A 16,384-nucleotide genomic window follows, 5' to 3' on the forward strand; every position below is an offset into this window, starting at 1 on the left:
GAGAGACAATAGCAATGACCCTGTTATCACTGCCCCTTTGCTCATCCTCTCCTATTTCCTGGGGCCAGCGAAGGCTCTGGTAGTGGTGGCACAGGGACTGGGGAGGATCTGAGGCATTGCGTTCTAGCCAGGCTCTTTCCACTGGATGGTGGTTTTCTCCAGCTCTTAAACTGTCCTGGTATTGTCTGCAGAAAAACAAAAACATTTGTATCTAGTTTTACTATCTTTCACTCGCTCCAGACCCCTGTATGGAGGGAATGCAGAAGAATTAGTCTTTTGCCGACAGACCAGAGAAGGAAGGAAGGACCTTGTCAAAGGCCCTTGTAGCCAGGGCTGGAACCCTCTGCCTCTGGATTCTGAGCATTTCAGTGGCTTAACTGTTTCTTTCGGTGGTTGGAAGGCAGTGGAGTGCATTGTCTTTCCCCGGGGCTCCGTGCCCCATCTCTCTGTATTTCCCAATACATTCAGAAATAAGTAGAGATCCCATGTAGTTATAACACATCTTAGAGATGTAACTAAAATCAAGTGTCATATCTGAACCAAAATTTTAGAATCAAAATTTTTAAATGATCTTGACCATGACAGATAATTTTTCTGGTTAAGCTTTTACCTTTTGAGAAATGGGAAATTTATCCTTGTCAACAGCCAAATATATACTCTGTACTAAGAAAAAAAATGACTACTGGGTTTTTTGATTTCATTGAGCATGCTCTCTCTTTATCTCTCTTATACACACACACACACACACACATACACACTTCCTCGTTCCTTTGCTATTCAGTCTAGTGGATTATTGACTGAATAAAAATCATGCAGGTCTATGATGGCAGCATGAAGTTCAGGGCCAATGCTACACCCACAGCACACTGGCTTGTCAGGATTTCCACTAGACTTGCAAGAGGAGGGGAGCAGGAGGGGTGCCTAACAATGTGGGAGTTGTGGACTTGTGGGCTATCTCTGCCTTCTTCACGGGACTTCACAGGCAACTGGGCTGTGGCGTTAAAGAAAGCAGCTAAGGACTCAGGTGGACTTGAACTTCCTGGCTGGCAGGCCTTTCTGTCTCAAGTGACTTTCCCGAGCTTCCGTTTTTCCAGGCGAGGCCCCTCCTTTGACACTTCTGTCTCTGGTGCACTCTGGTGCTCTCAGACAGGCACTCCAGATCAGCCTCCAACATGGCTGCCTGCTCTCCTTCGCACACAGGCCAGAGTGGACGTCCGTGTGGGAAGGCTCAGCATTTGAAGGTTGCCCGGGTAGTAGAGGGACACAAAACAGAGCATCTTCTCTAGAAACATCTCTGTCCCTGAGTTAACCACACCAGCAAACCAACAGGCAGAGCTGGGCAGGCCCATGGTGCAGCTCCAGGAGCTGAGCAAGCATGTCACCGTGCAGCAAATCTGTCGTTTGAATGACTACGGGGTGGGTGGGACCAGAGAGGAGCAGGCCTGGTGTCTGCAGAAGCTTCTGGCTACAGTGATGCGGCTTGCAAGGGAGCTTTTGCAAGGGAGACATCATTTATTTACTTTGCTTTTTACTGCAGAAGCCTGCTGTGCCCTCTGGCAATCTGTGCTTTGGGTGTCTGAAAGGAACATAAAAGCAGGCATGGAGAAAACAGTTGGCTATAGTAGCTTGGTTGTCCCACAAAGGCCTGGCTCTGGCTGCTTCTGGCCACCAGCGACCCTCTGGCTCTCGGGCCAGGCGTACAAGTGCACATGTGTCTCTGTGTACACTCATACCTGCACATCTGTACCTGTTTCCTTTGGCATCCTGCAGTCTACGCAGACAAGACAAGATTCCTTTCGAATCAAGCTGACTTGGCTGAGGTCATTGGGTCACTACCAAAAACGTACTCCAGGTTACCAGGGGGCTGGCCTCTCTTTGTTCCCTCTCAGAAATAGTGTCTGCTCTAGATGAGAAGACAAAGCAGAACAAAATGGCTTCTCCCCCTTTTCTGTCCATGCCCCTCACTCCTGAGCCCATGTGCTTCTCTCTCAGCTCCCTGGGTGACCCCTCTGACTTCCTGTGGGGCACAGGGATGGTGGTGAGGGTCCAGAACTAGGTGAGCCTCTGCTCTTTGTCTCACACCTGGAGTAGAGTGACACATGCTAGACAGAGCAGGGGAGGCCCTGGGAGGGGCCGGGGCTGAGAGAGCATCTAGGGCAGAGGTTCTCAACCTTCCTAATGCTGTGACCCTTTAATACAGTTCCTCATGTTGCGGTGCCTCCAATCTAAAGTATTCTCATTGCTACTTCATAACTGTAATTTTACTACTGTTAGGAATCATAATGGAAATATCTGTTTTCTGATGGTCTTAGGCGACCCCTATGAAATGGTCATTCGACTCCCAGGTTGGAGCCCAGTTTGCCACCAACTGGTTGAGAACCACTCAAGTGACTCCACGCTGGCTTTAGAGTCCATACACTCGTCCCTTTTTGCTCAGGTCTTTAAACTTGTCTACTGTAGTTCAAAATATTTTCTTTTCAAGGTGCTCTGGTAACTGGATCTCTCCTCTTTGTGTGACAATCCAAGCAGGATGTGTCTGTATTGAATTCTTTCTTTTGTTCTCTCTCTCTATGAGACCTTTTCATACGCTTCTTCCTGTTACACAGGATCTTTGGATGTCACCGGTCGCCTCCTGCAACAGTCTTGGTCTGTAGGAGGCTGTCGGTAAATACATGCATGCATACGGAGGAAGGACGGTTAGAAGGTAGGCAGATTGGAAACACAGAGACAGAACTGCATAGAAGGGTTTACTATTCCTTCTGAGCACGTGTGTCCTGATGGCTGCACTCTGAAACTGCCTTGTTCAGAAACCATCCTGTGTCGTTGCCCTTTTCTCTGCGTGACCACACTATAAACACAAGGCGGACCTTCAGGCGTGGTGTGGTATCCTGATGACCAGTCTCCATCTTCATGAGTGCATGATAAATAAGATCCATTCGTCTTGCTCACCAAGACACTGCCCCACCCCGCCTCCATGGACATGGTCTCTTCCCTCCCAGAACCCACTGCTTCTTACCATGCAGCGGGGCCTGCAAACTCCCTTGCTTGTCCGCACTCCATCACCACGTCTAATCCCCTCTGTCAGCTACAGTGTACTTGACGAGGTCATGGTGCCTCAACATAAAGAGGCCAGGGAGTAGGGGCTTGTCTTTTTAAGGTGCACAATGTACCATTAGGAAACATTGCATGTGAGAAATATAAGTACACTCCGCACTTACAGTCAATTAAGAGATTAAGTAAAGTTGAAAGTAGTTTAGCAACTGTGAGAGGACTGACTCGATTATGAATTGATTTACCTGCCCTACTTTAGTCTGTGAATTGAGCCCAGGAAGCTACCACTGAGCCAAAGCTAAACCTAACTTTAGACAACTTGTGAGCATTATAGTTGAATCTGTGTAAATGTTAGAAATGTTGAAATTGCCCAAAAAATACAGAAAAATACAGAAGACTATCAGGGGATGGGAGAGAGAGTGTTAGCATTTTCCTAATAGTTAGAGCTGTCTGCAGTAGAAGCCCGAGCCACTGAAAAATTATTCTACTCTACTAAATTTGCTTATAATTGCACACACAGAAGACAGGAGGCATGCTTCGGGGTAGAACACTCTCAAATAGCAAAGGCGCATAGAACTGGAATGTGGACAAGGTGACCTGTGGTCCCTCTGTCCCGAGTCACTGACACATGGATGCCCCTGAGTCCCTCCTCCTTTCTGCACCCTCTGTCTCAACTGTGAGCTGAGTGGTGTCCCCTTTAACCCACCCTAACCACCCCCCTCTCCGGCCTGGCCTGATGTTGTGCCTGTCCTCGGTTGGTGGTGTCAGTCTGGGGACATGTAGTTAGGGTGGTGACAGTTGATGAATGTGCGGGCTGAGGGGCACGCCCACCCACACCCGTTCACCCACAAGCACTCACACCCACCCACATGGGGCGAGACCATGCCTCTACATGCCTGCCTGGGAAGCCAGCTTCTGCCAGGTCAACAATGTGTATCTGGGACAAAGGTACGGGAGACACATCCGCATGCCTGGGAATGTGACAGAGGTTCACCGTGGGGAGTTAGTGCCTGAGATGTCAAATGTAGAGGCCAGTGTCCCAGGGAATACTGGTATCTGTTTTTTTTATATTTTTTTGAGGCAAGGCCTTGCTATATAGCCAAGGCTGGATGGATCACCATGTAGCCCAGGGCTGGCCTCCACTCATCGCCCTCCTGCCAAGTGCTGGATTATAGGCTTACACCACCACAGTTGGCCCAGATATCTGTTTTAATATCTGCTGAGCAACATCTCAGGACATCTTTCACCTTTTTTCATGCAAAAAGGTTCCTTAAGAAAGAGTACATGCCAACCTTACCCAGCTCCACCCTAGCAAAATGGGGTCACTGGCAGACAGTGGTGACCGTAGTCTTAGAGAGTAGGCCTTGTGCCCCAGTTCTCACAGGCTCCCTGACTGTACCCCACTTCCCCAGCACATTCGCTCCTGAAGCTTCACCTACAAAACCTGCTTCCACAAAGTCCAGCACCGTTTTTCACAGCGACTGAGCAGCAGAGTCAGACAGGGGCATGCTCAGGTGCAGTATCTCTCAGAGACAGCTGTTCTTCAGTCCGCTGCTTCACTATAGTACCAGTCTTTTCTGTTACTTCCTGACCCCCGACATGTGTGTGTATGCATGTATGTATGTATGTATGTGTGGAGTGTGTGTATGTGTACATGTGTGTGCACACATGCGTGTGTGTGTGTGTGTGTGTGTGTGTGTGTGTGTATGTGTGTGTGTGTGTGTGTGTTCCTCTCCCGTGTTTGGGGTGTACAATGGACTTGTTGGGGGGTGGTGTGCCTTCTGTACACAGAAGGCTAGGGCCTCAGGCGCCTCCTGGAAAGGCTGAAAGGCAGGTGCCCCAAACTGGCTGTCTGACCTGGGAGTAGGAAGCTTCCATTCCATCCTTCTGTTGCTGGTCTCTTCAGGATTTTAACCAGGAGGCCGTGTTGGGTTTTGGCTGTGGCTGCAGACCCCCAGGCCTAGTCACTGCAGGGCATCTGCCGCCCCACTCATCCGGAAGACGGGTTCTTCCATCCATCTGCCCCGCTCCTTCGGACCAGCCACAGGCAGAAGTGGCAGTTAGTGTACCCTAAATGAGTGGCAGACTTATTGAATGGCTCTGACCTCAATTCAGCAGAAGAGGACCTGAAAATCAAGAAACCTTGGCTAGAGCTGGGCATGGTAATGCATGCCTGTGGTGTCAGCCCTAGGAGGCTGCAGCAGGAGGACTGTGTATGTGAGTTCAGGCCCAGCATGGACTACTTACAGGAATATATAGAGCTCTTGACTAGAGTTAATTGCATACTGGATCAACAAAAATCTGGATATACAGCTTTCCACCAAGCTGAAAACATCTGCTGCTTATTGGGCACCTACTAAGTGTTAGGTGCCATTGGATGCTTTATCTAAACTTTCTCTAATTTTTCAGAAAATTTTCCCACAAGAAAGCTATTATTCCAATTTTCAGACAAAGAAATTAAGACTAAATGAACTCTAAATTTAACTAAGAGGAGCTGTTCAGACATCTCAGATCCAGGCAGGCTCCAAGTTCAAATTCTGACCCAAAATGATGCCAGTTATATCCACTTCCTAGCACCAAGGGCCTCCGGCTGATCCTTGGCTGACGAGTGGTTGCACTGGTGTCACTCTGTAAGGTAGCTGGTGCTAGGAGCCCCCCTCCATCCTGATGCCACCAGGAGCAGAGTGCAGAGGGTACTTCCTGCTCCAGCAGAAGAAAAGCACTCCTGACCTTCAACACTGTAACCCTCCCCCGGCCCCCGCCCTCCCCATTCAGGACAAGTCCTTCCCTTGGCCTCCAGGAGGAGGGGATAAGGACAGAGTGGGAATGCTGCTCTGAGGTGCAGGTTATTGCATGACCTTCAGGACCAATGCAAAGCAGCCGTGCATGATGGAGCTCCACGCTCCAGCCGCTGCCTGCGGGCAGTGAGGCTGCCAGCTGGAGTAGAGAATGAGCAAAGGAACTGAAAACCATGCCTGCACAAAATCCTGCACATAGATACATGTGCAGCTTTACTTAGAATTCTTAAAACTTGGAGGCAACCAAGATGTTCTCCAGCAGGTGGAAAACAAGCATGGCCCATCCAGACAATGGGGGGCTAATTAAGCGATGGACTTGCCATACCATGAAACCAGAGGACATGCATCTCACTCGGTGGAAAGGCCAATCTGATAGGGCTACGTATTATATGATACCCAATTTTGTGATATTCTGACAACGACATGAGTGTTAAAAAGATTAGGGGATGGGTAAATAAATAGTCGGAGCACAGAATTTTAGGACAGGGAGAGTACTTGGCTATAATCATGAATGCACATTCAGATCCGCAGAATTAACAGCACTGAGTGAATCCAATGTAAGCCATGGCGAGAAGAGCAAATGTACGTTCATTGGCTGTAACAAGTGCACCCTGTGGTGGGGGTGTTCATAATAAGGAGGCTATGCCTATGCAGGGGAGGGGTCACAAAGAAACCATACTCCCCACTTCGTTTTTACCACAAACCTACAACTGCTCCAAGACAACCTACTTTTGAAAATATGCATTGAAGGATATATTGTACAGGCACAGTATGGACTGTGTAAGATTGTATAGAAGTACTATCTGGAAGCATATAGTGGTACCAACCATTATCACAATGTGGCCACCGGATTTTCCCTTTTTCACAGCGTCCTAGTTAGGGTTACTTTTGTGGGGGTCTCTGCAAACGCCACAGCCAGCACAGTAACAATTCACATGAGGCAAGAAGATCCAGTTCAACACGACTCAGTAGCTGGTTCAAACTTCTAGAGTCTGACCCCAGGCAGTATAGTGTAGGCATAGTCAAGTATAGCACAATTTGAAAAAAAAGTTTCCTGGTGCAACAATACCCTGTGCACTATGAGGCGTAATTACATCAAAACTCTTCTCAAAGTACGTGCCATTTCTTCCCTGGAGATGGGTTCTAGAGACAGGCTACCTGTGTTATCCTGACAGCCTAGTGGGAGGATCCTGTGTGGTCTCAGTCATACAGTTAGCATAGAGGTCATTTGGGTTCTTGACTGCTTTCAGTCCTGGTTGTGGGAACTGGGGGAAGCCCCTGGCCACACAGGTAATACAGAGGCCACCTGAACTATTAGGTGTCTCTAGTCCTGGTTATGGGAGCTTAGTAAAGCCTGGCCCTCCAGATAGCACAAATCACCAGGCTATTAGCCATCTCCATTCACAGCCTTCTGGGAGGAAAATCAATTAATATGTCTTTTCCCTCGAAAAGACAACCCTGCGTGTTAAACATTCCTGGTTTCCCTGGTGCTTTCTGTGGGCACAAGGGCCTTGATGCTCCTAGCAACGGTTGCTATGATAAAACACCATGACCAAAAGTAAAGCGGGGAGGAAGAGGTTTATTGGTATACTTCTGTATCATTGTCCATCACTGAAGGAAGTCAGGACAGGAACTCAAACAGGGCAGGAACCTAGAGGCAGGAGCTGATGGAGAGGCCACGGAGGGGAGCTGTTTACAGGCTTGCTCTCCTTGGCCTGCTCAGTCTGCTTTCTTATAGAACCCAGGACCAGGGCACCATCCATGATCGGTCAACAAAAACAAAAATTCCCTACAGGCCTGCCTATAGCCCAATCTTGTAGAGGCAGTCTCTTAATTGAGGCTCCCTCCTCTCTCCTAGCTTGTATCAAGTTGACATAAAACTAGTCAGCACACACTGTCTAGTTCCCATTAGTAAAAACTATATATCCATTGCAAACAACACAAACAACTTAAGACACTCTAAAGAGAGGACAGACACCTGGAATCCCATCCCTTAGGCCTTCCTTGCAGACACATCTCTGCATGTACAGAAGTATGCATGCAATTTATATAATTAGGGTCATGAAACATGACCTGTTCCTCTTTTGTTGACCAGTGTTGAGCTGCAACGTAAATGACAGCCACGTTGCAGTCCACGTAGAAGTAGGTCACGACCATGGTGAGTCAGCTGCAGATGGATGTCTCTGGCATTTTGTGGTGATAAAGAGCCACGTGATGAACATCTTAGATCTATGTAGGTAGTCCCACCCCTAGGAGGAATCCCCGAAGGGAGCTGGTATCTCACATACCAATAGAATGCTCCTTCACATTTCTACACCTGTTTTGTGAAATACATTTCCTGGGGAGACGCAACATAGTCTACTCACTCCAGAAAGGGAACCCATGACAGGCCAAAGTGACGATGACACCAGAGGCCAGCTTGGTGACCATTGAGTTTTTATTTGCTAGTAAGAATATGGGTGAGGGGTCACTTTAACAGGACCAGGGATGATTCAAAGGTAGCTGCTCCACTGAAAAGCCTACCCAGGACAGGTGACAACTTAGGAAAGCTGTGTCCTTAAGCTCTGTACAGGCTCAGCTTGCCGGCAGCTGGACAGATGGGAGACTCTCCTGTCTGCCACAGAGGTTGCTCAGCCTCCTGCCCTGGAAGTGACCTGCATCTATAACCCTGGGGAAGGGAGTCCTGCTAAATCTTGCAAGTTTCAGCTTTCCCAGACATGCGTCCCCGAGTCTCATGGGCACCCCAGCCGCCCGCCTGGAGGGAGAGTTTGAGTTAGAAGGAAACTACCACACAACCACGCCATCCCTGCAATCGGGAATATGATCGACTTTCTTTTCCAAACCTAGAGCAGAATTTTAGAAAATCAAGTGTTGGGGGGTGAGAGATTAAAAAAGAAGGGAAGTCCCAGGGAAGCAGAGGTACCTCATCTGTTGTCTCCCCTCTGAGTAGCTGAGACCTGGGCATCTTGCCTAGACTGGGGGTGGGGGACCAGCAGGGACTCTGAGGAGGCGTCAGGACCTGTTGCTTCAGGCCTCAGTAGAGGTCTGGAGGTTGGCAACACTGATGGGATGTGTACAGACAGGCTTTGCGATGCTAGATGCCATGGTCGCTGGCCAGACTGCACTTGAGCTTTAGCTTGCTAATGAGAATAGCTAGTATTTCTCAAGCGTCAGTGTGTGTCAGCGGTGCACTAGTCGCATCCGGTCTCACTGAATTCAGCCACACTAAGAGGCAGGGACTACCACCACTTCTATTTAACAGGTTCGGAGGCTGAGGCATGCAGGAGTCAGCATGCTAAGCCTAGGGTCTTAATCAGCACAATACTTCAGGCTCTCCACTGTGGCTAAAAGCCAGGTACCACTCCTCCCTCTGCTGGCACAACCAGTTTATGTAAGACTCTTTTGAAGTGTTCTGGTGAATGGGCTTTACCAGTGTCAGGAGGCGATTTTGGAGTGCAGCCCTGAGGACTTACAGGGGAGAGGGCTGTAGCCACAGAGCGAGCATTCCTGTCTGTTACAGGGCTGAAGGAGCGTGGGTAGTTGAACAAGGTAGAGACTATGGGTGAGGTCAGGGGCTGGCTGCAGTGATGGAAGGGGCCTGGGCTAGGTGGGGAGCAGAGTGTTTTGGGGTCTGCCTGGTCTGAGAACTGTCATAGCTGGTTCAGCCCAGAGGTTCCAGCACAAAGAAACCAAGTGAAAGACTGAAAACAGATTGTCTGAAAGGCCCAGATAGCCACCCCGACTCATCCTAAGAACTGGAACAACCCTCACTCCATGGAGATCTGTAAACTGCAGTTCCCAGTGCCCATTATCTCTTCCTCTTTCCCTGTAGAGCCTGATACAGTATTTTACAACTAAATGTCCCTTGCATGTCTGTCTCGAAAGTAGCTGGCAGATTGTTGGTAAGGCTAGATTGCTCACCCACACTTTGGTAGGGTGGAAAGGAAGCCCACACTGCAGAGTGGAGGAAAGAGTAGCAGGGGAGGGATTAGAACTCCCATCTAATCCTCAGGATGGCTCCGGGAACTGCCTATTGTGATTCCCACTTTATAGTTGGGACTGCTGTGCAGACAAGTTCAGCAGCTCAGGCACTATCACAGAGCTAGCGGAGGAGAGACTAGTGACCAGGCCATCCACAGAGTCTCTTCTGTCCCCACTGGGCCACAGTATAAGCCAGGGCGGGCTTGTCCTGAAAAAGCAGAGGAGGAAGTAGGGGGCAGTGCTGTTGACCTTGCAGAAGGCCGAGGATGCCTGAATGTTGGCAGTGGCTCACCATTGACTGGGGACTACGAGGAGCCAGTGGGTCCTGTGACCTTAGGGGCCTGCCTGTCCCTCACTCCATGTCTCTGTCTGGGCAGGAGGAGCTGAGGGTTAAAGAGGGAATGCTGTATTGCTTGGGTATCTTAAAGATGGCTCCTTTGCTAAAGGAATTCTTCTCAATGCAACACATCTAATTCAGAAAACTGAGGCACTGGGGTTTCGCCATTACACAGCAGAATGCGTGTAAGCCTTGTGTGTGTAAACGCTTTGCATATTTGTATTTGAGAACTGGGGTGGGGCACAAACTAACTTCGGCAGCCGTGGGGATTAAGAGGACACTCGGCAGCTTCTGCGTTTTGGGATAATTGTCTCTTGGCATACAATTCCCACTGCTGGTTTTCCCTCCTCGAGGTTCAATTCGTAGATGGAATGCTATTGCTACACACAGGTTGTCATGGCATCTGAGCCTGACTATTGTTTGATATGGAAACTGTGGGTCAAAGCTAAGAGCAGGGCCACTGCTCTTGGGGTAAATAGGTAACCCCAGCCTCAGCCCAGTCCTCCATGGCCCCTGGACTTCCAGTCAGCTGCTGATCTCTGGAGCTGGTATCCATGGGAACCTCCATCTGTTTGGACTCAAGTGTCTGTTTTCCAGTGTGACCTGGGGTCTGTATCAGGGTTGATCTGTACTTTCTGCCAAATGGCCTGACTTCCAGGACCTCCGAATGGGGCCCTCTGTGGAAACAGGGCCATTGTAGATATAATTAGTTAGGACGAGGTCCTCCTGGAGTAGGGTGGGTATCAAGGGCCAGCAGAGTCCAGCAGCAAGTGGGCCCCTGATTCAGTCTGGCCAGGATTCTTTTAAAGAAGACAGAATCACAAGGAGAAGGTCCTGAGAAGATACCGTTGGAGGTGTACAGAGAGAAGCCACCAAATGTGTGACTGTTTCTGAAACCCCAGAAGCTTAGAAAAGGCCGGGAAAATCGCTGTTCAGACTTCAGCAGGAACCAGCCCCTGTGAACTATTGAGGAGTCCCATCAACTCCTGTTGTAGGCAGTGGTGAGCATGCAGAGATGAGAGAGAACCTTGAGTCCAGGCTCTTCCTTCTACTGCCTGGGTTCTGGGAATGGCATTCAGGTCGTCAAGCCAGTGCCTTCTGCCCACTGAGCCATCTTTCTAGCCAGGAGGATTACTCTTGCATAGATGGCAATACTAATATCAAGAAATTCCAGAAATGGGGCTGGAGAGATGGCTCAGCAGTTAAGAGCATTGTCTGCTCTTCCAGGGGACCAATTCCCAGAGGTTCAGTTCCCAGCACCCACATGGCTGCTCACAACTATCTGTAACTCCAGTTCCAGGAGGTCTGACACCTTCACACCAATGTACATAAAATAAAGTTAAATTATTTTCAAAAGGTCAAAAAGAAAAGAAGTGTGAGCACATCCGTGTTTATTGCTGCTCTGTTCACAGTAGCCAGGTAATGGGATGGACCCAGATGCTCATCAACAGATGGTGGGGGTAATCTGCACACAAGGGGTTATTCAGCTTTAAGGATGAACAAAATGATGCCATTTATAAGAAAATGGATGGTGCGCACGCCTTTAGTCCCACCACTTGGGAGGCAAAGGCAGGCAGATCTCTGAGTTCTGAGTTTGAGGCCAGCCTGGCCTACAGAGTGAGTTCCAGGACAGCCAGGGCCACATAGAGAAACCCTGCCTGGAAAAACAAACAAACAAACAAAAAGATGGAATGGAAATCATGCCAAGTGAAGAAAGTCACTTAAACAAATGTCATGTTTTCTCTTGTGGTGGAATTCAGATCTCAGAGACAGGGAGGAAAGAAGTGAGATTCTCTAGAGGGGCAAGAAGACAGAGCATGATGTGCATGTGTGAAAATGCTACAATAAAACCAAATGTGTACAATCCATATAGCCTAATTAGCATGCCATAAACTCTTGCTAGGCCTGGGGAATGTCGCTCCCTAATCTTTTGTTGCCTCTTGGTGGTGAGCTATTCAGTGATGGCAGGCCCCAGCCCCTGTGTTCCCTGTAAGGTGGGCATCTGAGCTGACTGCACTCTCCTTTCTTTCCATGCCTTGTGGGTTTCTTTGTGCCAAGCTTGCCTTAGCTTCCCTAGCTTACAGGTCCAAATCAGCTTCTTAGATCTGTGCAGAGAGGGCCCTGGCTTTCAGCTGTCTTGTGAATTATTATCCTCACTGCCCCCTGGTTCCTGAGAGTCATGTCTTTTTGTTTATCTGCTTCAAAACAAGGTTTCTCTGTGTAGCCCTAGCTGTCCTAGAACTTGCTCTATAGACTAGGCTGGCCTCAAATTCATAACTCAGAGATCCACCTGCCTCTGCCTCCCAAGTGCTGGAATCAAAGGTATGTGGCACCACATCTAGCTGAGAGTCCTATCTGACTTTTACTTCAAGTACAGAGTTTGTGTCAGTCTGGGACTTGCACATGAATGCCTCAACAGAGATGGTGGCATCTACATGGCCCAGTTACACCCAGGATCTGTCTTCCCGTGTCCAAAATGAACACCAGATGAAGGTTTTAGAATATAGCCTTAGAGGACTGACTTTATGCATTATAACTTCTGTTGTGTTTGTTTTTTGCTTGTTTTGCTTTTTCCCCCAACTTGACAAAAAGCCCAGGTGATTTGGGAAGAATGAACTTCAACTGAGAAAAATTCCTCCATCAGATTGGCTGGTGGACAACTCTGTAGACCACCAAGGCCAGGGACTGGGTAGCAGTGGTGAGCTGCCTTGAGAGAGGAGATCTGTGGAGTTGACTCCAGGTGTCCCCTGGGACATGGCCCAGGTTTGAGGACATGGAGCATTGTCCCGCTCAAGACCCACCCCAACCCTGCAGGACATTGTTTCTATGTGTGCTGGTGGCAGAGGGACTCAGATGTCATCAGTGTCTGGAAGCCCTGGGCTTGGCATTCCCAGGGGCTGGGAAGTATGAAGATGTAGTCCAGGCTACAGTCATGACTACAAGAAAGTCATTAATGGTCATGTGCATTTCTCGTTTTTCTTTTGTTGTTGTTTTGTTGTGACAGGGCCTTCCATGTGACTGGTTGGTCTGGAACCCGCTATATGGACCACGCTGGCCTTAAACTCTGCTCTCTGAGTGCCAGGATCAAAGGTGTGTGCCACCACACACTTTTCTAAAACTAAAACCTGCTCTTGGAGTCTTCCATCCCAACCTTGTCTAGTTCAGTGTCAGAACTATAAAAAAGACCTTTCTGAGGTTTTGGGGTGTGTATGTCAAAGAAGAGAGCCCTGGAAGTCAAGAGACCAACACAGGTGCATGGACAGAAGGAATGTGGTAACTATGCCAGGCACTTCAACGGGAAGAGAGGAAACCCTGAGCTCTCTGGAGGCCTTCCGCCTGTGGAGGTGGTGGCTCTCGCCTGCCTTGGAGCTGGCCAAGCTTCTAGCCCACCCTCCTCTTTGTGTGCCCTAAACAGTCCCAACTTCATGGGCTCTGCTCTCAATGTTACATTATCAGAAAGTCCTGGCCTTTCTGGATGCTGTGGGTGAACTTGGCCCACATGGCCTTCTATGCCCTTTACCTACTGAGTGTGAGCTGTCTCCAGTGAGCTGGGTGTCAGCCACTGAAGCCCCATCACACCTGTGGGACCCTAAAGGTACATGGTTTTAGCTTAGAGGACTGACCTTACCCGTTATAACTTCTGTTGTGTTTTGGGTTTTTGTTTGTTTTGCTTTCTTCCTCCAACTTGGAAAAAAAGCCCAGGTCATTTGGGAAGAATGAACTTCAACTGAGAAAAATGCCTCCATCAGATTGGCTGGTGGGCAACTCAGTTTTCTTGATGGATAATTGATGTGGGAGAGCCTAGCCCGTTATGAGTGGTGCCACCTCAGGGCAGGTGGGCCTGGGTTGTATCGGAACGCAAGCCAAGTAAGCCATGGAGAGTGTCTTAGTTAGTGTTCTGTTGAGTAAGCCATGGAGAGTGTCTTAGTTAGTGTTCTGTTGAGTAAGCCATGGAGAGTGTCTTAGTTAGTGTTCTGTTGAGTAAGCCATGGAGAGTGTCTTAGTTAGTGTTCTGTTGAGTAAGCCATGGAGAGTGTCTTAGTTAGTGTTCTGTTGAGTAAGCCATGGAGAGTGTCTTAGTTAGTGTTCTGTTGAGTAAGCCATGGAGAGTGTCTTAGTTAGTGTTCTGTTGAGTAAGCCATGGAGAGTGTCTTAGTTAGTGTTCTGTTGAGTAAGCCATGGAGAGTGTCTTAGTTAGTGTTCTGTTGAGTAAGCCATGGAGAGTGTCTTAGTTAGTGTTCTGTTGCTGTGAAGAGTCACCATGACCAAGACAACTCTTGTAAAGGAAACCATTTAACTGGGAGCTTGCTTACAGATGCAGAGGGTGAGTCCATGATCATCATGGCAGGAAGTATGGCGGCATGCTGGCTGGCGTGGTGGTAGCTGAGAGCTCTACATCCTGATCCACAGGCAGCAGGCAGAGAGAGGGACACTGGGCCAAGTATGGGCTTTTGAAACCTCAAAGACCACTCCCAGTGACACACCTCCTCCGAGGCCACGCCCTCTAATCCTGGCAAATAGTTCACCACCTGGAGACTGAGCACACAAATGTGCGCGTTTATGGGGGCCATTCTCATTCATTCATGCAGGTAGCAAGCGGGTAGGCCGTGCTCCTCTGTGACTTCTGCTCCAGTTCCTGCCTCCAGGTTCCTGCTCTGACTTTAAGCTGTAAACTAAAACAAACTCTTTCCTCCCCAAGTTGCTTTCCGTGTTGGTGTTTAATCACATCGGTAGAAAACAAACAAGGTGACTCAAGGCTGAAGAAGGGGCTGCTGGGGGCTTTACCTCATGGCTGAAGGATATGAACACGGATGGCCTCTAACTGCCACCCCAGAAAGATGGATGGGGAGTTAGACCAGGGAGGAAAGAGGATGGAGAGTTCTGGAATCTCTGTGTCCCTGTGTCTGTCAGGGTCCTTGAACAAGGACTGGTGTCTGGAAGGACTGGTGTCTGGGAAGACTTAAGGAGGCAGCTGGGAATCACGTTCAGGAACTCCTCAGCGGAGTGGAAAGAAACCAGCTGCCTCTGGACCCCAAGATAGGGCGTGCCGCTTGGCAGCTTAGAGAAAAAGAGACCAAACATGACAAATTTTGAAGTTTGTTACCTGGAAGGGCTTCTCAAGGTTCCTGAGCCATTGTCAACCAAAAGTGGTCTTCTAACTTCCAGATTATCCATGCAAGCCCAGGCATTGAAGTCCCTGCTGCTCTGGCTTACCTCAGGCACAGTCAGGGAAGCCAGCACATGGAAGGCTATGCTCTGACTGAGCGGCGGCACCTCCAGGACAAGGAAGGGACCACAGCTGACCCAGCAGTCACCTGTGAAAGCCATGATGCCTACTGAGCACTGGCGTTCGTTTCTTCTGTTTCTTACCCTTTCTTCCCCAGCCCCTCCCCTGCTGTCCTTTTCCCCTCTTATCCCCTGACTGAATCTTTTCGTCTCCTGGCCCCTTTGACTTCCCTTCCCTTTTGCCAAGGAGACTCCAGACGAAGACCCTGAGAAACAGCAGCCTATGGTCTGCCACTCATGATCTGTATCCAGGTGACTCACTTTCAGCCTCTGGGAGTCCCCTGGCTTTAAGGGAGTCCTAGGTGAAAGTCTAAATGTTCTCTTCGCTTCTGGACATTAAGTCTCCATTTCCATGGCAGAGAGCCACCTCTGGAGTGTGCTTCTCTGGCAGTTTGGGATATCATCAGCAGACTGTTCTAATGGGCTTAAGTGAACCAAGCCAGCACTGCTGATCTAGACAGGGCTAGAGAGAGATGCTTGCGATGATTCTGCCTTTGGAAGACTTTAATTCTTCCTGACATGCCTTCTTACGCCTGTGTAAACATCTTTACATCACAGGCCGGGGGAGAAACCTGTGTTTTATATACTGACAAATTGAGGCCCTCCCCAGGACATGTGGCCTCTGATTAGCGATATGACTGGGAAGAATGGGGGGTACCAGTTTATAGCTAGATGGTCTGACTGAGGAAATCGCTGAAGACTCCGGTCACACCAGATAATGCAGGTGGGAGCAGTTTGCACAGGTGTGAAGCGCTTGCTGTCTCTCTTCCCTATATCACAGAGCTCAGGCATCACCCTCACACAGTCCCCCCGTCCCCCGCTCCTCTGTTTCACCGCTCTTCCCATCAGAGCCGAGCAGCGTCTAGTTTCCCTAGGTGGAGGGTAACTCCCGTCCACTGATGTCGAGCTGACCCCTGGTCCCTTTGGTTCT

General features: G+C 49.2%; 1 protein-coding gene across 1 annotated transcript in view; it reads left to right on the forward strand.

The window, feature by feature from the left end:
• The window catches only part of Rassf5 (Ras association domain family member 5), a 61,118-nt gene that overhangs the window by 11,757 nt on the left and 32,977 nt on the right, over nucleotides 1–16,384 (forward strand). The window lies entirely within an intron of this gene.

This window comes from Mesocricetus auratus, unplaced genomic scaffold (assembly GCF_017639785.1).
Source record: "Mesocricetus auratus isolate SY011 unplaced genomic scaffold, BCM_Maur_2.0 Super-Scaffold_100676, whole genome shotgun sequence".
NCBI lineage: Eukaryota > Metazoa > Chordata > Mammalia > Rodentia > Cricetidae > Mesocricetus > Mesocricetus auratus.